Here is a 27,461-nt window from a genome sequence, read left to right as displayed (position 1 = left end):
AGCCTTTGTCCCAATTATGTTAGGGTCGACTTCCAGTCACGATGCAACTGAGTACCAGTGTTATACAAGGAGCGACTGTCTATCTGACCTCCACAACCCGGTTACCCGCTCAATCCAACATCCCCTGGTAAGACTTACTGGCTTCTGACTACCCATAACGACTGCCAAGAATGTTCAATGACAGCCGGAACCTACAGTTTAACATCCCCTCCAAATAACGGTCATTGGTATCCAAAATATACATAGAAAGTACATACGAACTTAGAAAAGTAGCATTGGCAGGTACTTTTTTTTTTCTTTATTTATTTAAGGGATTTATTATCGCATTGCGTATGTCAGTCCCATCGTAACCTAAATACACATTAATCATATCTGGGCCATGAACATGAACAGACTTCGCATCATCACTATTTGGTTGTGACAAAATTTTATTTAATGCACCTACTTCAAGTCTGTTCACTTCCAAGACCCTAAACAAAGCATTTCTCTCAGACTCATACTGCACACAGTCCATCAATAAGTGGAATAAGTCCTCAATCACTCCACATTCCTCACAGTTGATTGGCAGGTACTTGCCAGACCTGGAATCAAAGTCACACGCTCATACTTGAGAGATTGGTTCTCTACCCACTAAACCACCACGACTTCCACTAAGTCACCACGAATTAGTCATCTTAGTTATATTTAAAAAATTTTTACGTAATAATACGTGCAATATTTTGGTCACACACAACTTAAATGCGGACTAATTAGAATCACTACTTTTATCCCTATGGTCACGCCTATTGCGCTCCAGTTCTCAGCGTTTTGTTTAGTCTGCTGTGCTTTTGCCGTTGAAGTACAAAAATTAAATATATGGAACGTTTCTAATGGTTATGCGTATTCCGTTGTTTTCAAGTCAACGGGCCCTTAAAATTCAATATCAGACGATTCAGATCTTTGATTTTGCTGACCCCGTGGTCGTTGGCATAAGGGACTGGATCCGCGTACGAAGTCGCGGGCAGAAGCTAGTAAATAAATAAAATAATAAATAAGCCGACCCCAACATAGTTGGGAAAAAAGCTCGGAGGATGAGGATATGTTCTTTTATATAAATACTCATGTGGTTTCACTGCCATGAGGCCAGACTCTTAACCATGCCACCACAGAGAAAGTCAGGTCTCGAAAATAGATTCTGTGAAAATATACTAAACTTGCACAGGTATATTGTTTTATCTACCTTTCCAGTTTTCAGTACGTGATCCTGTCATCTGCATAGCATACAGAACAGCCTTTGATGCAGTATTTCCGTAGTTCCACACAACTGTTTTACATTATTTTATCGGCTTTAGAAGTCAACTGCAGCTCTCATGGGAGCATAAAACGTTTGCAGAATTGTACCTGAGATAAGTAAACGGGAATAGACGCATATGTGACCGGAATGCAAAAGTGCATTATTATTTACGAAGTGATTTTGAAAACGTGCTTTTTAGTTATAAGAATTTTTTAAAATAGTTTTTATCCAAAAAAAGTAGAGTGATGTGATAAGTAGCAATTAAATTAGGTTTTCAAATGACATTATAATCTCTGCTATTATTTGATACCAAAGATTGCATGTTAATAAATAATTAATCGCTGAAAAACTGAATTGTTGGCATTATCACGATTTTCCATCAGCGATGCTCGCTTAACCGATAACTTTTCGATACAATGAGGAAATAACGTTTAACTACAGCCAATTACCGTGCCCTGCCCCATTGGCTTCATTAGTTCAAATGGCTTTCCATTAAAAACCTCATTATTTCTATAGTTTATATACAAACAAATATTTTACGAAATAACTGCTGAAGTATGACGTCACAGTACATGTAATACAGTTCCATTACTGAAACACATCGCCTAATTTAGATTCATACTGATACTGCTGGCAGCAAAAGCAGAAATAGATGAAAACGGAATCTAGATGTCCAAGGTTATTCGGCCTTTTTTCACAGGCCGAACAATTTAGTTCATCTCGATGTATTGTCTCTGTAACTGGGGGCCATTGGGCTATTCGACGCTTGATCACCGTTCTGCGACCGGCTGGCATTGCACACACCTATTTTAGTAGGCCGAGTTTTAAGCGATCGAGGGCATGTATTGTTCCGGTTTTTTGAACTCCGAAGTCCGGAATTAGATGTATTTTACCGAATGTCCGACTTATTGACGCCTGCTCTAGATAGGAGAACATTGTTTATAGTTTGTGTTGATTGGCGAGTGGCTCCAACGATGTAATGTTGATTCAAATGCTTGAGCCGCCACTGAAGCATACTGTTTTCAGTTTCAGCGATCAATCAGATGCCGACTGCTACTATTGAATATTAGTTATCATAATCATATGTAATACATACTTTGGGATTCATGTCATCCGAGACTTATTAAAATCGAACATTCGTAATTCTGCACATAGAGTTTAGAAAAAGTTATAATTTCTCATTTTCGTTAAAAGTTGCTGGACCTATTTTTTGTACTGTTCGCATGTCATGAAAACCATTTTGAACATATCTGTTAAAACACACCTATAACACTTAAGTACGTTTGAACTCGCTCTCCATTTAAATGAAATCCGTCGGCAGAAACAAGACATTCAAATATCGAATGCAGTTGCACCATGCACTCAGTATGTGTGGATTGTGGGAGCATCGCACTGGGCCAATACAATGCGCTTGATAACGTGATACCGGCCTAGTCGACAGACATGCACCGACCTTTGTAACTCGACGTAATGACACCTTGTCACTGATTAATACTCGTAATGGATCTGTATTTTAATCTTGTTATATCTTTTTAACAAGTGCAGTTATTATGAGAACTGATATAAGCCATAGGAAACTCTATGTTTAGGTGTGTATAAAAATTGAGACAGGGCATGCAAATTCAGTGCCACAACTACAGTATCTTACTCACATTTGTTTTTGTTGAGCTGCATATAGTTTGAAACATAAAAGCTTTTCACACATACATACCTAGGCTTACATATATGTTTTAGACAGTACAACTCTTTTCAAATAAAAATGGCTCACAAAATACGGGCTTACCCGTAAAATTGTAATCACGCTATTATAATAGGCGACTTCATTAAAACATTCTGAAATACGAACCACGAACAAAGCGTTCCATTGTTGAACGGCCTAAAATATTTTTTACAACCTCAATAATTTCCTTATCTACATATTCGTATGTGGTGTAAAAACGCGGTCAATAACCTCTCTTTAATTAAGGGAATTATAACAAAGCACCAACAATTTTAGGACAATCCTTGTGGAAATATACACAGTGTAGGAACCTCGGTGTTGGTAAAACCGCAAAGAGCATTTCATTGTATTCGTGGAAGCACGACCTTTTTTGAGTTGCGAATCATTTTTTCAACTTTTTTTTGGGTCAGTCTGTTGGGTATCGGGTATTGTGTGATGTATAGTGACTAAAAGTTACTAATTATTTTACTCGGGTTTCATAGAAATGGATTTTCGGTATGGAAAATGGGTTCTCGGTATGAAAAATATTAGGTTTTGTGATGAAAGTGATTAAAAACGGTTACAGGCCTGCTTTGTATGGGTGGAAAAGGATTCGTGGGATACTTCGGAGTTTTGTGATACGATAATAGCACAGTTATACTTTTAAAGATAAAATTTTCTTAGTGACGAGCTTTCTTAAAGCACAGCGGTTGTTATTATAGTGGCTACAAATTCACTGAAAACTTTCGCGGATTTACAAATATATATTTAATGAGGCGGAAAAATATTTTTATTGCTCATTCACGTCTAATTTATATGAGGCCTATAAAACACAAAAAAATATGAAACAATTTAGCTCTTCCACTTAATAATGCCAAACAACTCATTTTAAATTATTTATGAATATTTCCAGTATTATTTAAGGCATTCATATTTCTTAGCGAAACATTCCGATGTAGTATCAAGGTCGGCCAATTTATTTGTCAATATTATGTTATGGCATGATTCCAACAATCCCATTTATTTAGTGAAATAAATCCTGTAGTAACGGCCCTCTAGTATTTACTATGACTTATTAAGTACTACAATACATTATTTTAGATTTTCTTACTAGATAAATTGCGGGTGAAATGCGTGAACTGATTTTATTAATCTGAAAAACATACCGGCCGAATTGAGAACCTCCTCCTTTTTGGGAAGTTAAAAAGTCTGAACAAATGTGTGTATATTTATTGTTGTTTTTTTTATGCTCAGTCTTTAGACGCAATAAACAGTTTTAATTTGATGGTAAGTTTTAGCTTGTCGAAAAAGTTGGGCTTCCTTTTTATTCTTTTAATCCGTAAATCATCTTGAAAAAATGGCATATAAAATTGAAATTGAAAAATATCCTACATTTCCCAGCGCCTTTTATAAAATTATTATTTCAGAATCTATTCCTAAGTCCGTTATAATAGCCAGTACATTATAAATTGCCGTCGATCGGGTCTCGCCCCGCCGCCTCCGAGCAGATGAGCCTTCTCTCGCATTTTTATATTATTTTTAAACAACCCAGGCACCCTGGACCGACGTCTGAAGCTTATAAATATAACGCCGTATAAATAAGGTAGTGGTTTTTTTAGTCTATTTTTTTAACCTTTACAGAATCTATAAATTAGATCGGCTTGTTAACACAGGCGTAGATTTATGTAGGGCTGAAGTTTATATAGGCATATCGATTGTTTATTTTAGTCTAAATACATAAGCAATTATAAATAAGTAGCTTGGTCTGTTATACAATGTGAAGCCTAAGCATAAACAGCTAAACAACCAGTCGGCATTATTTTAAAACGAAACTTCAATTTGCCGCCTGGTACTTATTGAACAGACTTTTTAAAAGAGCTTTTAAACTAGATACTCACATAAATATTTTATCAGTTTATATCATGTTTTTAAAAGAAAATAAATCCATAGGTACTTCTACTATTACATGATTTCCATCTTCATTTGTAACAGATGTGCTTTACCGTCTACTTCAATCCCTTTGATTTCAATTCACAATCCTAAAGGCCAAGATTAAGTTATAACTTCATGTAGAAAGTTTATTAATCTCGTACTTAATAATTTAGCGTGACGTCACATGATCTACCACCTGACGGAGGTAATATAAAGGAAAATGAAAGTAACATGTACTTGAGTGGCTTTTAATATTTTACAAGCAATAAACGGTGGTGTACGTGAAGTAAGGGATTAGTGGTTATGCTACACCGATAGCTAAGCTATACACAGCTGTAAGTTTGTTGCTAGGAAGATTTTTTTTAGAATAATAATGGAAAATCGTTGAGCAGAGATAAATTACAAAACAATAAAAAAAATATCCGTGAAATCTATATTTAACATGACTTTTGACGGTATTTAATTTATTGATATTATTTCTTCGAGTAGCATTATTAAAAAAATACGCCTATTCTAAATAATTAGTTTTCAAAGAAACCTTATAAACAACAATAGTCCCGGAAGAAATTCGTATTACTGATATTTGATAATGGGACATTCGTGCTCACGTATAATTTAGTCAAATTGCCAGCCGATTAAATAAAAAACTTTCACAAAAACAACGCCAAAGAAAACCAATCATGAAATTGATAAAGCTAAGTTTTTTTTGGCAAAAGGATTCCGTATAATCGGATTATCTTATTGATACGAAGCCAATATACGATATTTTTAATCCAACGTGCGACCGAAATTCTCGCTCAAAAGCTCTCGAGTTTTTAAAAGGATTAGAGTACCCGCACAATGCAGACTGCTCTAAAAAGTAACCGACAGTTTTCCCAATACTTGGTAAAAATATTGTTTAAAGGAAATCGTTAATTCAATCAAAGTTAGTTGGGTTGATAGTAACCAAATACCTGATCGTCGTTTTGAGCGTAGGTACTCTATTCATTTACATACTCATTTTTGAGTTCGCACAAACTAGCGATTAAAAGTTTGCAGTGAATGTCCTTTTAACAAAACACACACAAATATTTTACGCATAGCTTTCGATAGAGTGCTGGCTTTAACCCGAGTGGTATCGTTTAGGCACAGTTTACGCATTTTATAGCAATCTTTTGGGAGTTAAATCCTCTATTTGTAGCAGTATTACATTTTCGTTATTTATTCCCGCGAGATTACTGAATACAAGCAGTTTAATGGATGTTTCATAAAGTACCTACTTTTGTTATTTGCTTTACTTTACGGATAAAGTTGATGTAGTATTTTTCTTTCATGTAAAATATGTGATGGATTATTTTTTGGTAGGTATGGTGTAAGCAGTTTTTTTAATAATTACAGAAATTAGTAAACTACGGTCCTGTTATTATTGTGGCTACTCACGGTTCGTCTTTTGCTCACGATTATTTTGGGTCTTACCTTCATTTTCTTAAATAAAATATTAAAAAACGCATTATCACACAAAAGAAGCTTGATAAAATATTGTGATCTAATATTAATAGGTATGTTGACGGTATAATATTAATAGATATGACAGCCAAGTATTTGTTTCAAACAACAAACTATAAAGAAATAATTTATAAGCCCTTCTGATCTATGTCAAAGCAAAATTAATAAAATATTTTCTTTGAGCCAGTGTTGAGACCTAAGATATAAATTGCTGTAAAAAGTTATTGTTATTTTGATACCCAATAACGTTATTAAATTCGTTCTAAGATTGATGTCTCTTTTTTTCATAGTGGGGTTACTGACATTGTCCTTAGTGAGTACTGAATTGAAATGTGCAATACCAACATGAATAAAGACAACTATCATTTTTTGAAGGCTTTATGTGGTCGCTGAAAGTAGTTCCTTCGAGACGCGGGTGAAACCTATGCACCAATATTCGTAAATACACGCTAACTTGCGAAGCCTACTGTATAATTATGAGGAAAAGTTCACGATGGATGTCGAAAATTTTACAGAAAGATGAAAATTTCAAAAACTTATTACCACTGCCTTTATTAAGTTTAATTTAGATTGTTTCTAGCATAACCTCAATGCTTAATGGTTATACCTGTACAACTATTAAAGAGAACCAATATACCTGGGTACTTTGAAGTTTGACTTCAACTCAAACTCATTTATCCATCTTCAAAGGAATCCACTAATTGTTTGTAGTTATAGAAAAGTGGTCAAAACAATTTCAACTTCTAGTGAAACAATACATGTTAATGTCAAATACTGAGTGTTGTTTAAACAGAGCAAAACAAATATTTGTAATGAGTAAGTTTTAGTGAATCGTTCAAACAACATAGATTTCTTAGAATGAAATAGTTATGTAGATATTGGAACAATATCTTAAATGTTGTAGCCTAATTAAATTTTATTTGCAACGATACTTTTTATTCATTCATCAATGGCCTGAAATGTATTTATTTTCATGGAACCCAACAACGTTATATTCATTAAAAAGCAATGGACGTCATGATTAAAATTGTACAGTGTATAGTTTATGTATAGTTAAAATACTTAAGTGATTCCGAAACAAAACTGTAGAAAAATATAAAAAAGAATATTTTACCTCCAATTTGTAAACCTACAAACGAAGTACTCGAGTTTTTATATCAAAAATAATATAATAAAAGTTGAAAAAACCTATTGCAACGAACAAAGTCTACATGGTATTCTATCGAAATTCCATGTAACTGCCAATAACAACGATTCGGTTTCCGACTAAAATATCAGAACGGGATTATCAGTTCAACGAAAATCAAACACAAAAGCTTTTTCAAGTGGGACTCTATTGAAATATATCTGTATATTGTTTCTATTGCTATCGAGTGAAAATTCATTTAGGTTGATACAAATATACCTAAATCCATGAAGGTAGGTATAGGTATATTTTAGGTATAAACAGCTTTAAATCAAGTGAACTATAAAGTTCCTACTTCCTACCTAATCATACTTCGTGTTCAGGGACGATAAACACAGTGATCAGAAAATGATGTAATGAAGGCGATTTAGAAAATTGGCTCGTGTTCATATTTATTCAATAACTCATAAAACAGTAATGACACGGTTTTCAACATAAAATAACAAGCAGTCGTTAGTCACATTCAGTATTAACATTCCAATTGCAACGGATTTCAATTCAATGCTGATGACGTTAATATTCCTCGCACACGTGACGTGAGTTTGCCGAATGACAGGTTTCTGTAGGTAGCTCGCTCTCGATATAACATTATCTCGATACTTATATCGAGCGAAGCCGAGATTGCGAATAAACTTTATCGAATAACTGCCACTTCTCGATACTCGATATTCTGAAACCTTTATTCAGATTTTGTTAAGCAAAATGCTGAAAATGTAGATAGCATTATAATATTTTTGTCTTTTATTTTTATGTGGAGAATGGGAGCACTTGTCGATTGATTTTTTGATATGAAAGAAGAAATACAAAGGTAAGGAATATTTCAATGAAGTGAATGTTTAAAAGGAAGATCTGAGTCGTATGCATGCTAATGAGACTGGAACAGTTTCTTTGAGCAAAGCGAGAACTGAATCAGGGAACAATTTTCATCAAGGATGATGGGAAATGCTCAAACGGATTTGCGATAGTCTTACTCTATTTTGTCTACAAAGTCTGATTAAAGACCGCTTTGCAAATAAATGGCTTATTTCAGTGTAGTTCTCGAACAAAGTGCTTATTTGCTTGATTTATTTATTATGTAATTCGAAGCTTTTACAAGTTGACTTAGGGCTTATTTTCCAAAGTCACATAATACTTTTTAAGTCACACGTAAAGTAGAACTTCTCACTTCGAATTCCTATTTACATAACAAGAGTATTTAAGCTGATTCAACTTAGTAAGTAGTAAGTTTTAGTATTCAGTAAAGGTAAATCCCTTACAAACCGACCTAACAAAAGTTAGGGAAGTACTTAAGGATTCACTTAAAATAAGCGGACCCTTAAAACAACCGTTTTCTACTCCATTAAGCGACCGGTTAATGTAGTAGAAAGGAATTCGAAATAGTTTACTATTAAATTAAATATGGTGCGGCGACACTTTGGTAGTGCTTAAAAACATAGTCTTAAATTAAAGTTTTTTAAATAATTAAGTTAATAACAGATAAAAATATACATAGTTCTTTTCCTATTAAATTATGAAGAGGTTTAACTACTAGATTTGAACAAATCTTTCCGATTCCAAAATCGAATCGACATTCCGATAAGTATGCCAATGACGAGAGAGAGTCATATGCTTCATACGATTCGTTCACACTCGTTAGAGCAAATTGTTCGCCTGCTCGTTATAACTCGAGTGCCTTATTACATGATTGTAGGTATCGATTTGAATCGACTAGCTTTATCAAAGAAAAATGTTCCCGGGAAATGTGTAATGGCATATTTTTCCGATTACCTAGTGTGGGTGATGCGCTAATCGATTCAGAATCAGATTTTATGGCTGCATGAGTGTGTTTTATGGTGTGAATTACGAGATAAAATTGTAATATGTTTATAATGATTTTATGGTTTCAGGCCACGTTGATTTTCTGCGCGTTTTGTGAGAGATGAGACGAGAGATGTCGATGCTAACTTAAATAAAATTAAGCCTTAAAAATGTGTCACAGAATGTATTTAGAAAAAAGTTTTTGATGGATAAGCTCAAGATTTTTAAGTTCGGTAACATCTGCTGTTAATTATTCTTGTTAAAAACAAAGTTTTTACAAAAAGTGCACTTTTTAATCTAAGCAGAGAATTTTCAATTAGTCTTATCTTATTGCAGAAAGTTGTTCAAAACATGTCGTTCAAAGTAACGAAATTAAACTTTTTCAAACAAAGAAAAAAACCTTACAGAGCTTTTTTCCAAGAAATTGTTAATTGCCACTTGGCGGGTAAGTTTTTAACGTTGTTATTTAATAACCGGCTCGCTCTTAGACGGAGCTTATTTAAAGTGACTGCTTATACTTTAACTACTTTATTACCTAACTTTAAGTGAATAGCTTGTACCTAGTTATTCAGGTTTATTTATATCTTGACCTATATCGTAGCATGGGAATGCGTAGTATGAGGAAATTAGTAATATATAGCTATGCAAAGCTATTTAATTTTATGATCGGTAATGTCAAGTTCAGTACCAATACGATTTTCTGAATATGACTTTTCAGGGACGAAAATACAATTAATTATTAATAATATAAGAGTAGACTTTATAAATAAACTTTGACATTCATTACAATAAGGACTTAATTTGGTACCGTAGCATGGACGGTACAAAAAGAGCTTACCTCATATTACATTAATGGGCGACTGTTTTACGGAATTAACATCTATTATTGGAACGAATCTATATTAATATTGACAAACGCTTTCCCGGAAACATATTAATTGATTTATCAACCTACACGTATTATATTTATAGAGGACTTGCCTTTTCCCGCGGTTTCACCTACGTCTCGGAAAACCACTTCCCGCTACAGAGTAAAAAGTAGCCTGAATGCTCTAGCTAGGCTCTAGCCTATTTCTCTTCCATTTAAATCAGTCCAGCAGTTTTGACATACAAGCACAACGTGACGTGAAAACTGCGTAAGTTTACAAATATTGCTGATTTTGCAAAAATATCAATAAAAATAGCAAAGCAATATTATTTTCCTTCTGCCATACATCTACAAACAATCCTCCTCCGTTCCAGCCATTCACATAACAAATAATAAACAGCACATAAAGAAACTATAAGCATTGAAGCAACATTCATTTAGTCAAGAAAGCACTATTCAGCTATCAACAGTGGGGTGTAAACTAGGCCAGACCCTACACTAGGCGGCTATCTCGGCCTTATCTAGCGTCGCGGCGATTATGACGTTAACAATACTCTTTTGTTCTCTATCTCTTACTAGGGAGTGGGAATGTATAATGGGAGTAAGAGTTCATGTGATGTTATGGTTATTCGTCACTTTGTAATGTTACGGTTGCGCCTTCTTGGAGAGATTCTAAATGTAGTCTAGAGTAAGGAAAGATTTTCTAGCTTGAAATATTTTCTTTCTAAATCTTGGGGACCTCTCTTAATTGAAGAATAATGAAAGAATAATCTTTATTCGTAATAACGATATTTTTGGTAATGTATCGGTCATTATGAATATTGATTTACCGTGTTGACACTGTTTATTTTAAGATTTTTCCACCCACATGAAACAGGAGCGCTACGGAATTATTTGACATAATCCAATAGGTATTACTGCTGTATACCTATTATATATGTACTATGTACGCTGACGTCACAATCAAAAGCCAATCAATAAAATGTAATCATCAGTTGCCTACTACTTACTTAGTAAAATAATTCCAAACTCATCTATTACTACCCAAACATATTAACATGTTAAAAAAAACGTGCTAATCTTCTCAGAATAAGATATATCGAAAAGAAAAATAAAAGGAAAACAGAAATAAAGTAATCCCAAGAAGGTAATACGTCAAGTGAAGATACAGCGGGGAGGTGATGAGTCAACCATCTGTCTTTATTTGCGGACAATTGCGAACCACGCTTTGTTACAAATGTGTTCTATACGACCTTGTGTTCATGACACCTCGAATTCGATCTTAGAAAAGGGAATTATGTACGTAAGTAATACATCAATTATCAGTTATGTTTTTTGTGACAATTTGGGGAAAAATGCGTAATTCTTTTGTAGCATAAGTAAATATGCATGCATGGAAGAGCAGACTATCAATATTTGTATGGTTACAAAACATAGACTTTTGAAAGCTATAAGTTATTTTATGTTTTTTTAATGATCTGTTCTGAAAAAGAAACACCTATTTAGCCTTTACAGGCTTTAAAAGTCTGATTTCGTGGTCACTTTGGGAGTCCACAAATGTTGCCTCTCTGTAGTCACTTTGAGACTCCACAAATGATGCCACTCTGTTCATTCATTTCTATACATGAAAAACACGCTGTGGTATTGATTGAATTAAATTACATACACGCAATATAGAATACGAAAGTATGTTTGTTTTATATATTCATTAGAACTAATGAATAATGGATTGGACGCAGATGTGTGTTCGATCGGAGCTTTTGCGATTAATCTATGTATTCCATTCAATATTTCATTTCAGATAACAACGTATATAAATATTATTCAATGTATTCTTTTAGCAATTTGAAAACATCACAGGGATTTATTTAAATTCAGCTTAAATTATGAATAAAATTCAACTTAAACAATTGTAAATAGCTGAATGTAAATTACTCTAAACAACTTATTTATACGGTGTCAATTATATCGAGTATCAACACAAGAAATTCAAACGCAAATAGCGCGCTTTACAGTACAAAGCTAAATACATTACCAAGTCCAATATTTGCGGCTAAATTGACCGTACAATATTACCTTAAACAGTTCTCAAAGCGAAGTTAGTGCATAATGAAGTGCAAACCGCTGCAGTTAACACGATACTCGAGAAACGCCAGTGTGAACCGAGGCTAAATCGCACGCGGTCTTAATTGTCATTCAACAGGGAAGTAAGTGTTTGTTCAGCCGATCGACAGTGAAACGTAGGTCAAGATGGGATGGAGAGATTTGACCACCAAATGGTAATACTGGTGTATGGTTGACATTGTACTTTGAATTTTAATACATAATTAAGTGAATAGTGTTTCAGTATGTGAATTTGTGTTTTATAAACAAGGAAGTTTCATCACCAACTCGACTTACAAATCATTTGGTACACCTACTAAGATAGAAATGAGATGAATGCACATTACACAGTCGCTTGTTAATCTTGTGGATTCAATTTACTAGAACTTAAGTTTTTACTCACTCATTACTAACCAATATTTTATTCAAAATCGATAGTAAAAACGATGTAAATAGAAATTAAACACTCATCAAAACCGTCCAATTACTCACCTTTGAACGTCCGAACTGGAAACAGCTGGTGGAATTTAATCAAACTTCTTATCCGAACACAATGAACTCGATCCGACAAACTTTTAATTTAGTTAGCTGCTATCACAAAAAGACAGGTATCTGAAACAAGTAGAAAATCTTTTGTCTATATTTTACAGAATACAGAAATAAAGCAACACAATTTTCTAACTCAATTTTTATTAAGACTAACTTTAGTAATTGAATTTTGAGGATGAACGCGAGCTTAATTAAGTATAATGTCTTGATTTAATGGGTCGATAGTGAAGTGCTTAATAGAGGTGTCAGTCATCGTATTGAATAGTCGATATATCCGCAAGGCTCGTCTCTATTTATGGAATGTTCTATTATATGACAGGTTCGGTGTGCTCGTTTGTGATTGGAGAAGGCTGTTCTGTCAGATTATTGTGATTACCATTATGGGGGCCTATTCATGATCGTACTCAGGATCTGACAGAGCCAATCTAGATCGATAACAATCTCTTTCAAGATACAAAGCACGTGTATGTTTCTGAGCTCAATTGGTCAATCGATATGTTTGCTTAATAATATCAAGCACATCGAACTCTTTGGGTCAAGATCTATTAGTATTTTATTCCATTAGATTTTACGGGCTTTCATTTGTTTCAATCCTTCAAAGATTTTTTCAACTGAAATAGAACCGAATGATTTGTTAAGAAACAAAAACAAAACATAGAAGACCATTAGCAGAGACGATCTCTCCATACAATTTATCAAGCTTTCAAGTATTTAGCGCAGTAATTTGTTAGGTTTAAGTTATCAGTCTTGTGCACTCCATGTGCGCATAATGTTTACCAACCGAACTTTTTGTTCCAACCTCTATGCTGTTAAGAGTAATTAAATAAAAGGAGTATTTAATTTTCTGTGAGTGTTCTTATTACAAATTGTTTTTCGCGCCAAGCAAGAGATAGAACACCCTCATTTTAGAAATACAATGGAGAAACCTTATCGCGGTCTGCGATTAGGTGCAGATAATTTGTAACATATTTTTTATAAAACAAAAAGTATTTTTAATATTCTAAAGATGGACAATTTACCTATAAAAAGTGTTCTAAAACCTTTTTTGAATAGTCATTATATCGGAACCGCTTTCCAGTTGTCGGCTTTGCGCTGGTTTAAAAGTAGTCTTTAATAACTCTACATTTATAAATATCGAGATTTAATATCTTCAATTAACTAAATGTTTGTAATATAATATTCAGAAGAACCATTTATCAACTGAATGTCAGGTTAGGACAGCAAAACCATAAAAGCTAATTATAATATTAGTCTAGGACAAATAGAATGAGCATGTTGACATAAATATATGTCTTCAAAGCAGAATTCCTTTGTGAGACGGCGTCTAAACGACTCCCGGTGATTTATTGCATTTTGTTGAACTCAAAGAACGACCTAGTACCTACACAAACTTCATGGAGTTCTGACTTTAAAGACAGATAAACATAAATAATTCATTTAAAATTTACTTATAGATCACCTCTAAAATAATGCTCGGAATATTAGTTTCTGGTATCTCTGGTCTTGGTCATTAACTATGACGTGTACATATGTAAATGAAAACTCACAATGACCAAAGATGTCCTCTCAACTTATTTGACTCCTAACTCTAATCCCTTCTTTCCACTTGATTTTTTACATTATTCCCATTCTGTCTCTGTTTCCTGTAATTCTTGATTTCTAAGTTGAATAAATGCATAAAAGCTCGGCACCTACATTCTCATCTTGTACCCAAGTAATTTCAAACCATACTAGATTAAAACAAAGCTAGCTACCAGATTTACAAGAACTATGCACTTCGCACGAATTACACATGCCTGTTCTATTTCCACCGCCACCATAGACATTCCTGTCTAATATATTAAAATAGACGTATTACAAATATTCACGGCGCATAAATCAATTTATTGTTGAAACAATAACGAGCTGCGCAAACGCACCATTGAGACGTGCCGCTGATGATTTCTAAGTTATGTTAAGATGTTCACACTTTAGTCAATAATTTAGAAGTAAATTAGTTAGTGTATATAAGAATTGATATAGTGTCAATTGAGTCACAGAAGTACCTACTTATATTATTAACTAGCTTTTGCCCGCGGCTTCGCTCCCGTCAACTGACTTCTCTACTTTAACCTATTTTTTTTTCATAAGAACCTTCTCCTGACAATAACAGACACAACAAAAAAAGAATTAGCCAAATTGGTCCAGGCGTTGTTGAGTTATGCGCTTACCAACACATTTTGCGATTCATTTTTATATTATAGACTAGCTTTTGCCCGCGGCTTCGCTCCCGTCAACTGACTTCTCTACTTTACCCTATTTTTTTTCATAAGAACCTTCTCCTGATAATAACAAACACAACAAAAAAAGAATTAGCCAAATTGGTCCAGGCGGTGTGGAGTAATGCGCTTACCAACACATTTTGCGATTCATTTTTATATTATAGATAAAGTAAATGTGTATTGATTTATAAAATGAATTCATTTCTTCCCACTCAGCGTTAAGTTTAGTAGTTTAAGTACATACCTAAATCATATCATCATCAATAGCTTTATTCATACATTCATTCAGGTACGTAGTTAGTCCAGCATTTACTATATTACAAAGTAGGTGAATTAGACTGGTAGTTTTCCAGCATAAGTAACAGCCAATAAGCCAGCTTATTGTGAGATAATTATATGGTACATACATAACACAATGTTATGTAGATTGTACAAAAATAAAACCTTTTTCTTACAAAAAAAAAGAAAATAAAAATCACCCGTTACGACGTCACGGGCCTTTCAGTTACAAAGTGCGACACTAATGCAAGCGCCTGTTATCGGCGTCTATCACGCGATGGCGTGGTAGGTCACAAGATCACGATATACTCGTTAATGATGAATGTGATTGCTGCTAGTTAGCTCAGATTGGGTAATACTGGCTGTTCCACGTTCTTGAAGTGAGTTAGAACCTTGTCTAAGTATGTGAGGATAAATCTCAAAGCAGCTATTGTCAATGCTCTGAGGTGACTTGAAGATAGACTTTATATACCAATTTGAACATAAAATCATAGTTGGCGCTTATAATACTTCCTGGTAATCTAGATTATTATGGAGTATTATATATTATATTTTGAGCCAATAGCTCGATAAATATTATATTAATACCATCAAATTCTGTATTTTACGTCTGCACACATTGACAGTATCTAGAGTGCATTAGGAAATGAACAACATCAATATATAAGTAGAAATAAGTAGGTACGTCTGTCTGTCATATAGTTAGGTACCTATTTTCGTCATTCGCCACTTTCGCTGTTCTCAGGTAGCATTATATAAAGTCCCCAAAGACGAAAGCCTATTGCCTTTTATCAGGCACAATGCTTTCTAATCCTGGGCTTTCACCGATATTATTTCTTCGAGAAAATCTTATATGGTTTTTTTCTTGTAGATATAACTTCAATATTAGGTTATCTAAGTACACCTTAATACGGTTTCTTACTTTTAACTTTTGCTAGTTCAAACAGGCTCATGAGGCTTCGTTGGCACGAAGCTAATAAGTTTTTATGAATTGATTGAACAAAATTAAAACCAAAGGTTGTCTGAAAGACAATTACTTTAATCGACAAAAACTTTAAAATGTCTCAAATACTTCGACTTTTTTTACTGTAAAATGCAATTTTCTACTAAAGAAACTTGTAATAGTTTTTATCATTTCAATTTGCAGTTCAACCGCGAAATAACATAAATAGGACAAAGTATATAAAGAGCTCAAAGGCTTCAGAGGTAAACTGTTATTTATTTATATGTTCGGACGCCGAGAGAATATTAATTGAGTTTGAAAACATCTAAGGAACTCGGACTGTATGTAGCTTCATTGAAAATACAGATATTTCAGCCTTCAAAGAAGACATAAATGTATACTTGTATAAAACTATAATGTGTGCAAATATGTAAATCTGTACTTGTAATCTTCAGTACAGAACATACTTACTCGTATATGAATCTGATGTTTTAAAACTGATGATTATTTTTACTAACCGATGTACCTATTTATTTTCTTCATTTACATTATCTCCGGAGTCAGTCGGTCTCAATACAATGAACATATTTTGAGACACCATCTTAAAAATAAATTAAAGCGTCGACCATCAAAAGAAACTTATCGAAGAAAAGCGCAACAATAAAGAGCGTCTTTCAAAACTGCATAATGATTCATTCAAAGTTTTTAGTCGGTCTGATACCGGCCAAATCGTTGTTACATGCTTACTACCATTCAAAAACTATCGGCCGACTAAAAGTCTGCAGTATGCTACTCAAAATGCAACATAGTAGATACTTACCCCATTAGAAGTAAGCACAATACTACGGATTATTTACAATGACGTACATAAGCTTTTAGTTATCAACTTATGCATTAGCCAGTCCCCTTTTTAGTTATCAAATACGTATGTTTGTTGAGATTTATCATTCCATTCTCGTATCTCGGAGCGAGTAATAGATTTTCGAGCGAATCGCGAATCGTGTAATGCGGAGTTTCGAACGTAGAATATGTGTATGGTCGGCAAGATGAGAGTGTAGTCAGTTGCCTTTAATGATATCTGCTTGCACAACGTACATTCAACAAAGTAGAGAATTATAGGTACAAATAGTGTTAAGGGATTTTAATGGAACATTTGCAACGCGGAATGCGTTGCTAAGCTAATTGTTGATTAAAATTATTACCTATTTTTATCTTGAATGAAATTGATGGGAATGTTGATAAATTCAATTTAAGTAAGTATAATGCATAATCGTACAAAATTGCTTGTAATATTACGCATTTAAACTCTTCTGCGTCGTGTACAAAAGCATATGATAAAACGAATGTTTCCGATACACTAATGCTTGGATACGAAACAGGTGTTTTTGCTCAAGAATAGGAACGTAATAGAGTAGTGATTTTATGTGTTAATGCACTTCTGATTGGGTAACCAGGTGTCTAGCGTGTATCGTCACGTGCGCACTTTCGTAGCTCCTTGTTTTAAATAAACTGTTATTTTTTTCATTATCTGTCTATGTATGCTGATTTAGTTGGTAAAAAAAGTAATGATCTTGCCTTTATTAAGTTTTCTTTTATGATTTCTTTAGTAAGAATAATATTGCAAAAGCATAGTTTATTTCCGAATTAAGATTCATCTCAATCAAACCGCAAATTAAAATTATTTTTTTTAATTGCACAATTTTAAACAGCAACAAACACTGATATGTGTTTTACAAAGAAATAACAAAACAACAGGGCATTCTTAGCCCATTTCAGCAGACATATTCACTCCACCTTACAAAATCGGTAACCAGGGTAACACAAGTGAAATTCCCAAGTTTCACTCGAAATAACCGTTTCGGGGAAAGCGAAAATCACAGCTTTAGTTGGAAACTCCGTGAGCCCAGTGGAACAATAGTTCTGTCAAGTAGTTTACCCCGCGCTAATACTGGGTGTCCCATAAGTCCTTTGATATCTAAATTTCGAATAAAATTTAAATGGCGCGCGGAAATGGCATGCCGGGTGCGGGGATAGCATCAACGGTCTTTCGGAATTCATTCACAATGGAAAGTTTTACCGGAGCGGACCGTGGTTTTTGTGTGCTTGAGTTTTATCACAACAATGATTCGGCCACCATTGCGCGGCGTAAATTTAGAGAGTATCGCAATTTGCGCACGTTTAATGACTGTCCCAGTGTTCAAACGGTTAAAAATTGGGTTCAACAGTTCGAGGAGACTGGATCTACAATTTTATTTTTAAACAACGATCGGGCCGCCCAAGGACATCACGGACGGAAGACAACATCGACGTAGTGCAAGAGTCAGTTCGTGAAAATCCTACTCAATCCATTCGTAAGCGTTCTAATGCATTAAATACACCCATATCGACGTTACAGCGCATTTTAAAGAACGATAAGAAATTACCATCCATAAAAAATCAGTTAATACAGGAATAAAAAGATATGCCGCGCAATGGTGGCCGAATCATTGTTGTGATAAAACTCACGCACACAAAAACCACGGTCCGCTCCGGTAAAACTTTCCATGGCGAATGAATTCCGAAAGACCGTTGATGCTATCCCCGCACCCCGCATGCCATTTCCGCGCGCCTTTTAAATTTTATTCGAAATTTAGATTTCAAAGGACTTATGGGACACCCAGTACAATAAACTCTCATTACTTAGCTGAACATTTGTTGCCATGGTAACTCGTTAAGTCTTATTAACGCTGAGATTTGCCAAAATTCAGCTAACAGATCAAAAAGCTCATTTGTGTTGGTATGGCATTTTAGAGGCTTGAGTTGAACTTTACACAAAGAAAAATTAGATAGTTTCAAAATTCATACACAGTGATAATTTCTAGATGGATCATTCCTCGTATGGACAATTAGTAAAGAGTTAAGTTGTAGCCAAGAAACGCGCAGTTTCCTGAAATATATAAAGGGTACAAAAACCCAAAACAAAACGTTATTCTGGCGTAGGTACATAATAATTATTATTAGACCCTACGTTGCATTCATAAAGTCTCAATTTGTATGACAAACCACTCATTGTACGGAAAAATGCTCTTCGAATCTGCGGTAGTATGACTGCAGCGTTTGTCGTGAAAGAATGCAGGAATCTTTATGAGGCAATTTAAGTGCTCACACGTTTGACGTCGGGATCCAATCTTAAGAAGACCTAGGTTAATATAGGCTATACTTTCAAAGGCTTCTTCGTAATAGAAGAATTCCTTCGAAGCTTGGTTACAAAATAATTAATGACGGGGCTGGCTGCTTACGATTTGGATATAAAGAAGTGAATTATTTTTTATCGAAAATAAGGGTTAATTGTGGTAGGCACCTAATTAAAAATAAAGCTTTTATTTAATATTCCAAAAGCAATATAACACAAATAATAATTTATAATACAGCATTTTATAATATTTGTTTTAAAATTTGAGTTCGTTTTAAAACTAGCATTATATTTTCAATTTCATATTTCACAGTAAGTTGACAGTTGCCTTTTTCATAAGAGTTTGTGTTTAAAATTCATGTATGAACTGACCAAACTGTTGTCAACTTATTATGTTGAAATGAAAATGGTTTTGTCAGAGTATTATTTAAAGTTTCGCCGTTTTGTGACATTTTGTACAAATTATGTAAGGTTTTTGAACTGCAGTAAATTATCTTCACAACCATTTTCTTTGTTTAAAGTGTCTTATTGTGTAAAAACTTAAACAATACGATAGATAAACATTCTTGCAATCCACCAAAGACAAGTCACGAAAGTAAAAATAATGATTCCGTTATTGGAAGCAAACTACAAGTAAATATTACGACTGTTTGAAATAAAAATTAAATAGCATTGCGCCGTCAATTAGCAACCCAGCTTTTGCTGAAAAATCAATCGTCTAATTAAGTAAACTAACGAACCAGCACAAACACGCCCAGTTATTTTTTACTCAAAATATTAATTTACGAACAAACAAACATGTATAAATACTGAATATATTACGAACGAACAATATCAAATAATGTTTTTTATTCCGTAATATCTGGAAATGACAGAACAATATTGGAGTCGCGATTGCCGCTCGGGGCACCCCGATGTTTCTGTATTATAGACGTAGAATTTGTATTGATCGTAATTATTATTTTTTAATGTTAAAACGTTGTGTATTATGAACTTTAATGAAATTCAGTATGTATTTGTAATTACATAACAATATGTTTTTTAGATAGGGTAGATAAGTAGGTTTGTTGAATAAAATGGCCAACATTTCGTCACAAAATTAACTGCATAATGGTAATATCTAGGAGCTGCAGTGTGGGAAAGCTAACGTATCTACTTAAGATAGCGAGAATTCACAAAAATCTTCCATTTATCATTAGAACACTATTCTAAAAGGACCCCATATTATTTTACCAACGCAATATGTACCTACCATGACTTCACTCCCAACTAAATCTTTACAACAGTACGTAGATAAAAGAAACAAAAGCCACATAAAGATTAAGCAAACGTTTGTTTACAGTGTAAAATCGTCGGACTCGGCCAATAAACGCCACATTCTAGTTTATTTATTCTGAACGCGTATTTGAAAATATGCAACAATCTATACAATGGATCGTATCACTATCACTCCTACGCTTAACAGTGTTATCTACCAGAGCACTCTTAATTTGTCTTGGTTACCTCATTGAAATAAAACTTTCACGTTGCTTCGTTAAATTTTCCAAGAAAAATAGTTTATTTTTTAATATAATGATATCAGTATAGTGAAGATAATATAGCGATGCCACTATGCTAAGGAGTTCATAAATAATGTCTTAGAAAATCTAAACAATACTGCATCATGACCAGTCTTCATATTGTGTCACTGGAGGGCACATGGTTATTCTCATACAGAAAGAATGAGCGTAAATCATTAAGTTTGGCAATTTCAGTCTAGGTTTCCTCAAGATGGTTACCAGCCTTCAGCTTCAGCTTTACCTTCAGCCATTGTTGTAAAATATAGTTACAAAATACGTATAAACTAAGAATAGTTACATTAAAGAAAGAAAATGTAACACGTTTCTAAACATTCATAAACCAAGTAACTTGTCTGCAAGTTACACTGCTCGTTAACTATCCTCCAACATGTTAAAACAATTTTGTATTTCTAGGACTACAACGGTAACATAAGTAGCATTTTGTCGAACAAATTGTCAGTCATATGTTTAAGACCTTTGAATTGGCCCTGTTCGTGTTATAAACTTTACTATGAGCAAGATAAATTACTTGGTTTTGTAGTAAAAGCTAAGTGTCTCACGTACGCAGTGATAAATCGTGGAAAATGATATTTTTGAGTGTATTTTTATTTCGTTTTACATCGTACTTCTGATAGGAGACTGGAAGGCAGTATGTGAAAACCAAGTGAGTTAAATTAATTGAACTTATAAATTAAAAATTTAAAAAAACCCCCGACCCAAAAAAGTACGCAATAATTATGACAAAAGGTTAAAAACTCTAATCCCTATAAAAAGCAAAAAAATAACTTTTAACACTACGTAAACTAAATTTTGTCGTGTCGGGGGACCGCTCTAATTCATTACTTTAGATACGTGTTTTTTTTTTAATACGAATGTTGTAATTAGGTAGGTATCACTTGATTTATGTAAGTATTTATGAAGGTAAAAAGCGGTCCCCCGACACGTCAAAATTTAGTTTACGTAGTGTTAAAAGTTATTTTTTTGCTTTTTATAGGGATTAGAGTTTTTAACCTTTTGTCATAATTATTGCGTACTTTTTTGGGTCGGGGGTTTTTTTAAATTTATAATTTAATTTTATTTCATGCTTTTTAAAGGAGCTCCTTAATTTTTCCTTCTTTTATTTAATTTATTTTATCTTAAGATGGGGTCGCTATATGCGATCTCGGCCAAAGGAAGCTGTTTAACAATCCTCATGACAAACTGGCTCTGGGAGAATTGCACAGATTGAGAAACAATAAAGATTAACCTTTGGACATTCTAGATTTTCAGCAAAAATATAAATCGGTTTATCCGTTTCATTCCGGCATTTCGGGGTTTCATCCGCCACATCCCATTTCCAGCATCAGGTTCTCGTCAATCAGAAACATGAAGAGAACTCGTCAAGACAAATTCTACGAGCCCAAACTCGATGGGTTTACTAAAAGGCAGTTCAGGGTTACGTCTCCTACCTTCGTGCCTTAACAGCAGACCAGCTCAGCGGTACCAAAAGACATTAGTGTTTCAAATTTCAGATCCCACATATACTTGCAAGTAAACTGAGCGTGTAACATTCCTATCACATCTAGCAAACGAGCTGATGACCTTGAAGACCTGAACCGATTTCCACCAAACATAGCTAAGAACACTCCCGACTGACATACCTTTCAAACAAAAAAAACCGCATTACAATCGGATCATCCGTTTGGGAGCTACGATGCCACATACACACACACACACACACACACACACACACACACACACACACACACACACACAGACACGTCAAACTTATAACACCCCGTCGTTTTTGCGTCGGGGGTTAAAAAGTACGTAATGACGCAAAATACATTAGATCAAGCATCGGATCTGAAACGATAACTAAGAATTAAGATAGTTGCCAATAGGTATAGTTATTAATTTAAACATAGATTTATCTTAACACTTCTTTATTGTAAAAGATCTTAGCCCCATTTTAATCACAAATCCAGTAGGTTACTAGATTGTTCATTAGCACACAAGCACAATGAACATTACATAATTCTATTCTAGCATTCCGCTCATTAAATCACGTGGCTATTTCAGTTTTGATGGAACCAATTACTAAAATGTATTAGATCGTGTTACAGGTATTGCATAACGGGCACGATGGCCTAATTGACTAATTTAATCGGCCTAGCTATAGCTATTACGGTAATTCGGATAGCTAGGCTCCATTACTAATCGGCAATGATGAACTATATTTCTCATGCGGAAAGTTGATTATGACAGTTGTGTTATAGAGTTTTTGATCGTACCTATAATAGTAAATAATAATACCATTTAATTTTATGTTATGGTTTACGGAGTAAATGTGTCAAAAATCTGACACCATACTTTCTAAAACAACGTGCAATGGAAAGAAAAAATAACTGGTTGAAAGTCCCGCAATAACGTATGCAGCACTTTGTTGCATGCTATCAAACATGACGATCTGACCACGAGTGGAAATAGTGTCAAACTACTATAATTGAGCAACAGCTCAGGCTTAAGCAGCGTAACTACTTATCATGCTGACAAACCCCAGACTTTTCTAGGGAAAATTATAGTTTGGTTAAATAAATTTACGCTCACAGCCGTAGTAGACGCAGTAGGTAAGTCTTGTACCAATTTCCATCGAACGCTATAGGCTTGAAAAAATTGAAAGTTGTAAAGGTGAGCTTCAAAGGTGCGATGCTTCTTTATTGAAAATGTCTATAAGCTGTGATTAATTACAAGCCCAAAAAGGCTCGATGAACTTTCCTATTTCAAAATCTCTTGTATTAATGTAAAAAGGTTCTGAAAGTTTAAGTCTGTATCACAAAAGTTTTTTTAGAAAACGCCTACTACATAAGTCTTCTAGTAATATTCACTAAACAACGCCTACTCAAGAAAACTTAACATCCCACACAACTAATTCTCACTATAACATAAACTGTCTTATCAAGAGATAACACAACTTTCCAAATCATTAGTCATCAGACTATCGCTTCGTGACGTCGGCGTGACGTTGCCGTGACGTAGCCGTGGCGCTACCCAGTGGAGCGAGTGAACAATGACAAGCATATTGTCTCCGAGGGCTCGTTTGATGCTCACCCCGTTATGAGATTAACAGAAATCACACTGAAGCGGAAGGACGTCATGTCAACAGAATTGAATTTTGATTGGGATGTATTCGCAATTTGTATTGTTGTCCTCGATTTTGATGTAAAATGATTGTTTGTAGCTGTTTGTTGTATTTTGGAATGTCTTTCACTTGTTTTTGGGGTTTTGTTTCGTTATTTGAGCTTGGTGATTTGTTGGTGTTATGGTGTCGACAACGACTTGGAAAACATGATAATAACATAAGCCTTCCTTGGTAGTAGCATAATTTATATTATGGGATGAAAATGTTGAGAAATACCTACTATTTTAAAGTGTGATGCAAAATAAATAAAGTGTAAAGGAATCATATTATATCACACCTTAAACCTTTAAATAAAAGTATTATCACACTTATAAAATAAGTTACTTTCAATAGGTTATTTAGTAAATATTCAGTAGGATACTGTGAGTCTGAAAGTCCACCCACGCCATTTGAAAGAAAGATTACCCTCCCTCAAAATCATATTCGTCACTGTCCGAGCGCTTTTTCAATTTCGAATAACATATGATGAAAAAACTTTGCAATGTACAAGGATGTAGATGATATGAGAAGGTCAAGTTTCTTAACTTCCGTATACGAAATATACATGTAAGGTATTTAAATAATTACCATTAAATTTTCGCTAAGTAATCGCAGCGGCCTGCTCAAAACTGGGATGGTTGGCATTCGTTGGGATATGCATATGTTTAGTAGCGGACGGCAATTGGCTGATAATGAATGATGATGATGAAGTAAGCACAATTTACATAGGTATTCATGTCGTTCAATCCTATTCGAGCTTTTTACTAGTACATACCTACCTACTGGACCGATTCGAATAATTTTGAATACTACAGATGTTAGTACAAAACAGTAACAAAAACACCATGCTCGGTGTCGAGGCGTCGTCTGTTTTTTGCGTGAACGCTCTCCCACTCAACATCGCATTTGTCTTAACTCAAATTAATGGATGGAAAAACTGGGAACTACTGTTAACAGTTGTGAACTTCACACTTTCCCTCGTAAATACAAATGTACGTGAAAAATGAGAATTGAAATGCGAAATATATTGTGTTAGGTACTGTGTTTTTTTCAGCTTTGTCTAATTTTCTTTGCCAGATTTCTTGGGTTGATTTTCCTGAATTATTATTTCACGTACCATCATCGCAACTGCAGAGTTAGTTTCCTTTCTTTAATACGATTTTATACTACACTAGCCGTTTTCCCGCGGTTTTACCCGCGTCCCGTGGGATAAAATATAGCCTATGTTACTCGCAGATAATATAGCTTTCTTATGGTGAAAGAATATTTAAAATCGGTCCAGTAGTTTTTGAGTTTATCCATTACAACCAAACAAACAAACAAAGTTTTCCTCTTTATAATATTAGTATAGACTATCAAGTATGTATTTGTAGACATTTTTAAAAAGTCCTTTAAACTAATGAAATTCCATAGCTTAAATTGCCGGTTCATTTATACTTTGATGTCAACACCTACATGTAAACTACAACAAACCCACTTCATATGAGCACCACTTGAAATTCTACTCAACCTGTTAGGGAAAAGGAGCGTAAAGATAAAAGATAAAAAACTGATACTTACTGTAGTACAGAGTGTAAATGTAGGGTAGGTGTTACCAAAATATCGGCTTACTTATGCTCTATTTGGCATGGGGTACCAATGTGATGTAGCTATGCCAGGATTAAAAGTATACCTACTTGACTATTTAGCGTAGGTATCTACCCATTTTTTAGGTAGTACATGTAGGCATGAGGTATTATTAATAAACGCTTTTTAAAGAGTAAGTAACCTCTCAAAATAATATGTACAGTCGAACGCTGATTAACTGAATAGCCAATAATCCGAATCGGTCCTAAGCTACTATTGACCTCTATTATTGCAGTGAATCTTTATAATTTGTATTTGTGATAATGTCTGTTGGGACTGTATCTTATTCTGATTGGGGTGTTAGAGTATTGTAGAACAATGTTTGTTAAACTTTATGAAGGATTATTTTATGTGTGACAGTTCGTTTTTCTTTATAAGCGGGACTGATTGCAGTCAACGATCTCCATATCGAAATAAGATTATACCAACAACATAATAAATCCCTGGTGTAATTTGAAAAACAACGTTTTTATTAAGTTTCGCTCTACATAGCATTTCATATTCCAGTTATTTTGTGAAGGCTAACGAGAAAGTTAACGTTTTAAAAATTCCAATAACGCTGACGTGAAAAGTTAAACTATCGTTGGATTTTGTAAACTTCACCCGGGCGTTGGCTGGCTATTGTTTTAAGTTTTTCATTGGACCTGGAAAACTTATGAATTATTTAATTATATTTTAAAATACTATGTTTCAAATTTAATATTCTGTACTATTAACGAGTAAGTATTCTCTACTTAGGTATTCTAGAGTTACTTTATTACCGTTTTAATTACTGATAGTTTTAGAAATTATACTTTAAGTACTCAGAAACTTAATGACTTACAGAAGTTTTAATTATGAAAATATAGTCCACAAAAAATTTTACTCTTGAAATAATGCATTTTAATAATAAGACACATACTTATATTTCTACAAATACAAACACAGATAATGATAACCTTATCGAAATAAAACATAGAAAATTCTAGACAGTATAGCAACAATCAGTGTGCCCCGCGACCCGGCTTGCCATGCGACACGACTCCTTCACGCCTCGTTGGCTTCAGTATAACTTCCTTGCCCCCGACAACTTATCTGCTAGAAAGCATTTGTTTTTATTCTTTTGTGTAACTTTTCTATATTGTAAAAGGGATCTTAATATCTTAAATAGTTTGAAAAGTAGAATTTATTTCTCAAAATTTCGAATTATGAACCAAATCTTTTTCTTATATCCATTTTATCGGGAGGATTGTTTCAAAATCCAAGCAAAATCTATTGAAAACTCACCTTTTCATTATGTACTCAGAAAACAATCAAAGAAGTTTGAATAAACCTAGTCTATATTGATTCAATTCATTAGAACTAAAATACTTTTCGAAAATAGCACTATAAACGTATTAGGGTAGATCGAGGTAGCCTAAAATACTCATCCAAATCCTGCAAAGAATTCAATTATTTTAGCAGTAACCATTGTAGCAAATAGTAATACAAACACAAAAAATAAACGGCCACTTACCGATTTCAATAATCGAATGGAAACAAAATACAATCGCAGTTTACTACTCGATAAAGACATTAGAAGCCGCGATT

General features: G+C 34.0%; 1 protein-coding gene across 11 annotated transcripts in view; it reads right to left on the bottom strand.

The window, feature by feature from the left end:
• LOC110375954 (voltage-dependent T-type calcium channel subunit alpha-1G) overlaps positions 1-27,461 on the bottom strand; it is a 147,643-nt gene that overhangs the window by 105,539 nt on the left and 14,643 nt on the right. For 10 of the 11 annotated variants that reach the window (XM_064037870.1, XM_064037847.1, XM_064037863.1 and 7 more), the window contains exon 2: positions 12,836-12,955. The exons of the other annotated variant lie outside the window; for it this stretch is intronic. The gene's annotated coding sequence lies outside the window, so the exon portion shown is untranslated. The remainder of the gene's footprint in view (positions 1-12,835; positions 12,956-27,461) is intronic. 11 annotated transcript variants of the gene reach the window in all.

Source organism: Helicoverpa armigera, chromosome 2 (genome assembly GCF_030705265.1).
Source record: "Helicoverpa armigera isolate CAAS_96S chromosome 2, ASM3070526v1, whole genome shotgun sequence".
NCBI classification, from domain to species: domain Eukaryota; kingdom Metazoa; phylum Arthropoda; class Insecta; order Lepidoptera; family Noctuidae; genus Helicoverpa; species Helicoverpa armigera.
Note: the sequence above shows the minus strand (reverse complement) of the source record. Positions and strands in the feature narration are given on the sequence as shown.